Source organism: Manis javanica, chromosome 16, assembly GCF_040802235.1.
Source record: "Manis javanica isolate MJ-LG chromosome 16, MJ_LKY, whole genome shotgun sequence".
NCBI lineage: Eukaryota > Metazoa > Chordata > Mammalia > Pholidota > Manidae > Manis > Manis javanica.
This window is the reverse complement of record NC_133171.1, coordinates 44873295-44881128: the sequence shown is the minus strand read 5'-3', so window position 1 is coordinate 44881128 and position 7834 is coordinate 44873295. Positions and strand designations below refer to the sequence as shown.

Here is a 7834-nt window from a genome sequence, read left to right as displayed (position 1 = left end):
CCACTAAAAAGAATAAGGAATCTTTCTGTATATACTTTCATGGAAAGATGTCTAATATAATAAGTGAAAAACAAGTTGGTAAACCTACAGAAAATATAACACTGATCTGTAAAATAAAATCTAAAATATGTTCTAATCATGTCTTGGCCCAGCCACTTCTCCTCCTTCAGAAATCCCCAAGGAAGTTTAATGCATTAGAAAAGTGGGAAAGGGAGGCAAAATATCATTTATTACTAGCTGGGGCCCTGGCCTCAAACCTGAACTCCAGTGAGTAGGACAAAGGTCCCTCTGACTTGCACCCGGCAGAGGACCCAGTGGTTCACAAGGCTTGTACCCTCTTTACACCCGTCTCCCCACCTGAGGCCACATCCGGGATCCCGAGGACAGCCCTGTCATACATGCACGCCCAGATGCACCTGCTTTGCTCAGAAGACCCCCACCCTCTAATGACTTCAGAATCTCTCCCTTCCAGGTATGAGGGTAGAGGGAATTGGGTGGGGAAAGGCAGGAGAAGGGGATGATCCACCTTCTTGGGTCAGAGGTCATGAGCCCTCCTGGGCACAGGGGGTGGAGCAGAGCTAGGAATTGCAACAGCTGGTGGCTGGGTTTGTGGGTGAGTGGGCAGGTGGCCTGCTGTGGTAAGGTGGGGAAGGGTTTGTGGGAAACAAGGTTGGCAGAAATAGACAGGCTGGCATGCACTGGCAGCTTTGGGGAGGGAACCCTTGCCCTCAGGCAACTCCTCCGGGGTCTGTCCTGGGGCAACACAGGCCACCTGTCTGCCCTATAGGCTTTGAGTCACTTCCTGTGTTATTCTTTTTTCCCAGGTAGGCTCCTGACTCACCGCACTTCTTCTTTCCTTCCTGTCCTTCTGTGACTCAGGACAAGGACAAGATCCACTTGAAGGCCAGGAAAAAGGGGACACTGGTTTGGCATGAGTGCCCCCCCACTCCCCTAGCCTCTGTACCTCCAGCACCTTGGTCTCCCCATCCCTGACCCGGAGTTAGTCTCAGCACTAGTGGAAGACCAGTTCAAAGGTCATCTCAGCCAGTCCCCTGTGTCCAATCCAGTTCAAGCAGGGACCCTCATTAACTTCTTCCCTCAGAGAGAAACTTCCTATCTCCAGGAAGAGCACTTCCTGTCTCTAGGTTCAGCAGATTCAGACTTGTTACCCTAACCTGGCACCGTGGTCCTGCTCTCTCCTCTCTTGCTACAGCAAACTCCCACCAGGGTGACACCACATCTCAGACCTCAACAAATTTTTTCTAACTGAATCGCAGTGAAACCAAGTCTCCAGGGCGGGAGCCAGAAGCCCAGATAGTCAAGGAAACAGAAACAGAGTCCTCTTTATTGGGAAACCTTTCTGTATCAGCCTGCAAAATAGACAACTACTGGTCGTCCACTCAGCCTCTGGCCCCATACACCTTTTCCCCTTTAAAACCCAACTTACCCCTTCACACAGTTGTATATGCCTCACCAACCTGGGGAGCCTCTTCTCCCTACCAAGAACTAACACAAGAATGAGCATGTGCCCTAACCTTGGCCTAAGAGAGCAGAGGGAAGGTTTGCTGGGGTCACTTCAGGGAAAAATTTTCTTGATCTTCAGAATAGACCCACAGAAAGAGATGGCCCCTCTTCAAACTCCAGACATCATGTCTGGATATGATGTCTGGAATGTCAGCAGCCATCCTGCAACCATGAGGAGAGCTGTGGCATCAAAGGAGCAAGCCACCACTAGAGGAGAGCCAAGCAGACAGAAGGAAACTGGACACTTGATGATGTGGTGGAGCCACTCCCTGGAGCCACCCTACCTCTAGACTTTTCTTCTTATGACATACAAACCTCCTTTATTGTCTAAACCATTTTGAGCTAGGTTTTCTGTTACTTGCAGCCAAAGGGTCCTTGTGATACAGTCAGGTGTTCGGGAAGCCTGGATGAAGAAACCCAATGAGTCGTTGTGAGAAAGAAGGGCATGTGGCCTGAGGAGGAAGGAGATCACATTTTCCAAACCTCTGGCTCATGTTTAGCCCCATGACATGAGACCCAGACAGCTAGGGGCTGAGAGGAGCAGGAGGAATGTGGACCATGTGTTGATAAAGATATGAAAAAGAGGAGGTGACAGGAGGGGACCTCGCAGAATCAGCGGCTCAGATGTGGTGAGGGAAAGGTACAGAGAGATTCACTGAAGCATTGTTGCTAACTGTTTACAACTCTAAACAGAGGCTCATTCATAGAGAGTTGGTTAATAAATTGTAGTACATTCCTAGAGTGGGAGCAGCGTATTGACAGAGCCCTAAAAGAGGAGGCAAGAGCTAAGTAGGAACCTGGAGGGATCATGTGGTTGCTCCAACCAAGGGTGACCAGGGGGAACCAGGTCCTCCCCCGGCCCAGCCTGGGAGGGGGGAGGACTTTGGCTGGGTGCTGGGTCCAGTCCCTATCACACAGTCCTTGATGTCATGTACTCCATTCCATGACCCCCCGTGCAGCTCTGCTCTTTTCTTGAGGACAGCGCCCCCGTTCTGTGTCTGGGGGCTGACCTGGGCCCAGCAGAGCATTTGGGGACTGACTGCATGGGGCCCAGGAGGAAGGGAGCATCTGGGGAAGGTGAGGGAAGAGGAGGACCATCCAGGAAAAACAGGTAAGTGGAAGGGACAAGGTCTGCTGAGTTGTATCATTGCCCTGGAACCAGGAGAGGCACAGAGGGGGCCAGCAAGAAGATGAGGAAATTGACTCTAGAGGAAGAGAGATGAGGAGCTTGCGTAGGGGCAGTGGCATCAGGGAGCAGATTCAGTCCACACAGCACTGTGGAAAAAGCACCCTGCTGCCCATCACCTACTGCCACAAATCGCACCTTCCAACCCACAATCTGTGCCTACACCTGAAATAAGCTATGCTTTTGCAAAACCTTGCTTCCACTACTACATGGAAGGCACCGTATTTTCTGTTCTGTTCTATACCATGTTTTTTAAAACACTGGTTCCAACCTACTGAATTGATTTCCCACCCAACTAACAGGTACACTTGAAAACTCAAACAGTGACCCACCCACCAGGACCTTCCACCTCTTACCACCAGCCTGGGACAGGACAGTACAGGACAGGAGCAGGCCCCTAGACTCTCTGAGAACAACCTGACAGAATGACTTTATGGCTGCTGAATCCAACAATAGAATATTGGCGCTTGTACTCTGTGTGCCTTATTTTATTTTTCTGATAATTCCTTTGTATCATATTTTGTAGTCTTATTTGTCTATAACAAATTGAAATTTTAAAAAAAAAGCTGGTCCTTCCCCCGGGTAGACTAAAGAAGGACTCCTTCGGAGGATACAGATCCTGCCCAGAAGCTCATAGTCCAAGACAAAACTCCTGGCCTTTCCACCCTACAGAGTGGTCTAGAGGCAGTCCCCTCCATCAGACTGGCACACAGATGTCCCCTTCTCTGCCTGTTGGAGCCCTCTGGCACTCAGTTCCAAGCCACCTCTGCAGGACAGTTTCTGAGCTGGTACCACCACCTGCATTCACTGTTTCTCCCCAAGCTCCCCTAGTGCCTTGCTTAGACTCTGGTTACATTAGTTCATGTTTTTGTCTGGGTGGCCGTTGACGGACTCACTTACCATGGATTCGGGCCCTGGGTCCGACCTGAGCACAGTGCTTTACACATAGTATGTGCCCTGAAGGTGAAAGAGAGTAAAGGAAGAAAGAGCAGAGACAGGGTGAGAAAAAAAGGGACAGGCTCCAGATCCGCTCACGGGGATGGCAAGTTTGAATCAAGCCTCCTTCCAAAGCCAGAGAAGGGCCCTCGATGGAGATCCTGGGTGCATCCTAGCCAGAGCGGTCTAGGGAGCAGAGGCGGGAAGCAGGGCAGGGGGTGCCTGCTGGAGCAGGGAACAAGCCTCCCCAGGCATCTTGGGGCCAGCTCTGCCGCTCCCGTGTCATTCTGAGAGTGTCTTAGTTTGGGGCCTTTGCTGTGTGACCTCAGGCAAGTGGTTAATTTCTCAGAGCTTCAGTTTTCTCATCTGTCAAATGGGAATAATAAGCCCGTTTATTATGAAAGGGCTGCTTTGCGAATGAAGTGAATAATGCACAGGAAGTGCCTGGCAGATGATGGGTGGTGGTCAGCGCCCACGCCTTCATCTTCCTGCAGGCTGTTCCCTGACACGGTGCTCAGCCAGGAAACTTGGATATCGACCACGTAGTGTGTCCACTGTGGGTCCAGAATCTTGCAAGGCCAGCAGGAATGAGCTATCGGAGATGCAGAGGGGTCAATCATAAGCTTCCCAGAGGACATGAGTTGCAGCCAGGAAGTGAACCTGAGAAACGGGTGCAGGGAGGGTGAGTGGCCCATGCAGGAGACCCAGCCCCTGGAAAGACTTGTGGGAAAGAACAAGCTGGCCAGTGCGTGGAATGAGCAAGGTATGCAGGGTGGGCAGCCGGCAGGGAGGCATCTGGGTGCCATTCAGGAGGGTTGGCAGGCCCAGCCCACATATCCCTGCCTCCCGCCTGGGGACAACAGAGAAGCAGGGAAGGAACCCCCACCCAGCCAGGTGGGCAGTCCTGGCCTCAGAGAGAGGCTACCAGCTTGCCACCAAGAACTGGCAGCAAAGCTGGCAGGGACAGGGCCAAGGGCCTGCAATGTGCTTTGTGTGCTCTGGTCCCCAAGGGACTGGTGCTTGCAATATTCCTAGAATGAGTGGGGGCCTCGGAGCAGGGCTGGGGCTACATCTGCCTAGAATGCCTGACTCTTCCCACCACCCAGGGGGAGAGCAGCCCCACCCCAGCCCTCACCCCCTCCACCTGCAACCAGACCCTCCACAGCCTGCCCCACCTTGACTCTCAACCAGCAGCCCCTTCACACACACACACACACACACACACACACACCCCAGGCAGGGAGCCCCCAGTGTCCAGTGGGAAGAAACATTGATGGAGAAAGGGGGTTCTCCTTGTACCAGTGCAAAGAGCCCAAGGTGCGGGGGCCAAAGAGAAACCAGCACAGAGGAAGGCAGGAGGCCCTGCAGAAGAGTCAGGACAAGAGAAAGGCTCAGAGACAGCAAGGGGTGGGTGGGGAGAGAGAACAGCAAAGAGAGACAGAGGCCCTGGGAGGAAGATCCTCAGAACCAGGTGACACTGCCCTGCAGGGGTCCTGGCTTCCAGCAAGGGACAAGGGATGTTTTCCACCATCAGCCATGCAGGCTAGCTGTCCCAGTTTCTCTACCCCAGTGTGGTTCAGTCACCTGTCCTGGGCCTGTCACCAGAGACGTTCCTGAACCCCCTCCTTCAAGATAGAGCAGGGGGCCTCCCTTGGTCTCACGTGAGGCTGAGGCCAATCAGCCCTCCAGGGACCCTGAGCACCCGTCCAGCTTCACTTCATGTTTTCTCTCAAATGCATTGCCTTCCATTTAGAGAAAATTCCCCTCACCCTGCCTCCTGGCCAGCCACACCTCCCCAGGACCCGCTAAAAATCTGTCCCCACTGTCTTCTCCAGGAGCTTAATTTTCTCTGCAGAGTCAGAGCTTTTCATTTCCTGCCTACTTCAAATGCCCAGGAGGCCCTGGGCACACCAAGCCCAGCTCCAATGCCCAGGCTACTAATGGCCAAAAAAGAGGCTGGTCACCTTTCTTAACTTCTTGACTCTAACCCATCCCCTGTCCATAACAAAACAGTGTCCCCAGTCCCACTAACAGTTTGGAGGTGAAACCTTGGCAGGAGGCTTAAAGCCCAACTATTGTATGTTCTTCCCTCGACTGACAGGCAGGGTTTCTCCCTTGGAGAAGCAACCATATCACCTTTCTTCTAAGAAGTTCTAGCACTCAAGGCATCAGTGCCTGGACCTTGATCATGAGTCCCTCCGATAGGCCTGGTATGGAAGCCAGGCTGCCGCTCTGAGACCTTGCCCTCTGGTCTCACCGGGCCGGTGGCACACCGTAGGTGCAAATGTGCCTGCAGCCCTATGATTCCACCCTCTGGTCCTCCAGCACTGCCAGGGGACCTTCAGAAAGAGTGCAGGCCTTGGGGACAGAGACTGAGACCTAGAAGGAGGGACAAAGGCAGAGACTAGAGGAGACTGGGAAGGAGGGAGGTGGAGACAGGATCAAGGAAAGACAGAGAGAAAGAAAGAGAAAGAAAAAGGGAGAAGGGTGGGTCAGGGGAGGGGAGAAAGAGACAGAGACAGGGAAGCAGGTAAAGACTCAGGTAAGAAAGAGACAGGTACAGAGACAGGGCTTTCCTGGCCCCTCCAGCCCTCTGAATATGATCTAAGAACTCAATTAATCCTACAGATGGAGGTGGAGGCTTGGCCTGGGACTGAGGACGAAGCTGTCTCCTAGAAATAAGTCACATTCCCTGCACCCAGCCCCGCAGCCCAGGACAGTACCTGGGACAGGTAAGGGATGGGGAGGGCCCCTGTGAGGGCCTGAGGGCTGGGGAGGAGAGGCTGCAGGCCCCACTTGTGGCCCATCTCCACCAAGGACATGCAAGGATGCTGCACAAGAGACTATGATTAGATAACAGGAAGAACATGCTGACAGCTAGGGCAGACAATTCCCCACAGGGCAGGGAGGAAGGGGGGCAGGCAGAGGGAGGAATCTGTGAGGAAGGAGCTGACCATCCTTCTGCAAGGCCAGAACTAAAAACCAGTTGGTCCAATCTTCTCCCACCTCCCTCCACCTCCAGTTGTGAGTCAGGATTCCACAGAATTTTGAATTCCTGCCTTCCTTAGGTCCACGATACATAATACTTTCCTGGGTTATCTCTCCCACCACAGCTGTGAAATCTCCAACCAGTCTCAAAGTTTCCCTTCCCCGGGCCCCCAGGGTAGGCCCTCCATTCCATGAATAACTCAACTGTGCAGCCTCCTGCCTACCTCTGCCCAGGGCTGCTCTCTGATCTCTCTTGGGCTTCTGGCATTGCAGGTGCAGCTCCCACTGCCTGGAACCCTCTTCTCAGAACCAGCTTCTTCTCATCCACTGGGAGTCAGTCTAGATGATATCTGCACAGCTGGCCAGTTCTCAGGAGCCCGGCATAGAGCAGGCCCCCCTAGTGGCTGTGAATAAAGGAATGAGTCAATCAATCAATGCAGAAGATCCTGGGAGGGGGAGACACCATGCCACACTCAGGGAGCCCACAGCCTGATGGTGGAGGCTCGGCCTCTCCCTCAGGAAACCCCCAATGAACAGAGCTGTGAACTCAAAGAAAAGAAAGCTCTGTGCAGGTCCTGCAGCGAGGCTCCCTCTGAACCTTAGAGCCGGCTAAGCCTTCATTTACGACCAGGGCCTGGCACGTGCCCACCACGCTGGAGGAGCTCCGTTAACATCTGTAGGCGGGAAGGAGGGAAGGAAAGAATCTTGGTCTCCTTGGCCTCTCTTTGAGGGAATACCCTTTGCTGGAGGAGCTCCCCGATGAGTAGGACCAGCTGGGCCCTTTCTATCCCCGCCCCCCAGTGCCAGGCACTGGAGCACAAGGTGAGTCCTTGTGACAGGGTTGAGCAGTCCGAGCTGAGCTGGAGGATGCTGAGCACCAAGAGGCCAGGCTTCAGGCAGGCCCCAGGCCCAAGGACAGAGCATCTGCCTTGGTCCCCAGCCCCACAGTGAGTACCACAGAGCGGGGAGGGGTTGGGGGGAGGCTGCCACGGGGTCAGGTGGAGGCTGCGGGCAGGGGCAGTATAGGGCACTGGCCTGGGACTCGTGGCTGCCCAAGAGTCTGTGTGGCCCTCAAGGCGGAGGGGCACAGGGGAGACCAGGCAAGGCTGGGATCTGCCCCTCTGGTGGGACTGAGCCTGAGGAGGAGGGGGAATCTGGGGGATGGGGAAGCTGGCAGAGAATCCCTCCACCACCTCTGTT

The 7834-nt window shown here is 53.9% G+C and overlaps 1 long non-coding RNA gene across 1 annotated transcript; it reads left to right on the top strand.

The window, feature by feature from the left end:
- Positions 1-2365: 2365 nt before the first annotated feature.
- LOC108407124 (uncharacterized) lies at positions 2366-7043 on the top strand. The gene is made up of 3 exons (XR_001855651.3): positions 2366-2635; positions 6275-6378; positions 6908-7043. It is a non-coding gene; the product is annotated as an uncharacterized lncRNA (long non-coding RNA).
- The last annotated feature ends 791 nt before the right edge of the window (positions 7044-7834 follow it).